Below are 983 nucleotides of genomic sequence, written 5' to 3'. Positions count from 1 at the left end.
CCTTATGGGAGTTCCCTTGTATGTTATTTGTCATTTTTCCCTTGCTGCTTTCAGTAATTTTTCTTTGTCTTTGATTTTTTCCAATTTGATTACTGTGTGTGTTGGTGTGTTTCTCCTTGGGTTTATCCTGTATGGGACTTGCTGCGCTTTCTGGACTTGGGTGTCTATTTCCTTTCCCATGTTAGTGAAGTTTTCGACTATAATCTGTTCAGATATTTTCTCGGGTCCTTTCTCTCTCTCTTCTCCATCTGGGACCCCTATAATGCGAATGTTGTTGCGTTTAATGTTGTCCCAGAGGTCTCTTAGGCTGTCTTCATTTCTTTTCATTCTTTTTTCTTTATTCTGTTCTGCAGCAGTGAATTCCACCATTCTGTCTTCCAGGTCACTTATCCGTTCTTCTGCCTCAGTTATTCTGCTATTGATTCCTTCTAGTGTAGTTTTCATTTCAGTTATTGTATTGTTCATCTCTGTTTGTTTGTACTTTAATTCTTCTAAGTCTTTGTTAAATATTTCTTGCATCTTCTCACTCTTTGCCTCCATTCTTTTTCTGAGGTCCTGGATCATCTTCACTATCATTATTCTGAATTCTTTTTCTGGAAGTTTGCCTATCTCCACTTCATTTAGTTGTTTTTCTGGGGTTTTATCTTGTTCCTTCATCTGGTACATAGCCCTCTGCCTTTTCATCTTGTCTATCTTTCTGTGAATGTGGTTTTTGTTCCACAGGCTGCAGGATTGTAATTCTTGCTTCTGCTGTCTGCCCTCTGGTGGATGAGGCTATCTAAGAGGATTTTGCAAGTTTCCTGATGGGAGGGACTGGTGGTGGGTAGACCTGATGTTGCTCTGGTGGGCAGAGCTCAGTAAAACTTTAATCCATTTGACTGCTGATGGGTGGGGCCAGGTACCCTCCCTGTTGGTTGTTTGGCCTGAGGCAACCCAACACTGGAGCCTACATGGGCTCTTTGTTGGGGCTAATGGCAGACTCT

Source organism: Physeter macrocephalus, chromosome 11 (assembly GCF_002837175.3).
Source record: "Physeter macrocephalus isolate SW-GA chromosome 11, ASM283717v5, whole genome shotgun sequence".
NCBI lineage: Eukaryota > Metazoa > Chordata > Mammalia > Artiodactyla > Physeteridae > Physeter > Physeter macrocephalus.
Note: the sequence above shows the minus strand (reverse complement) of the source record.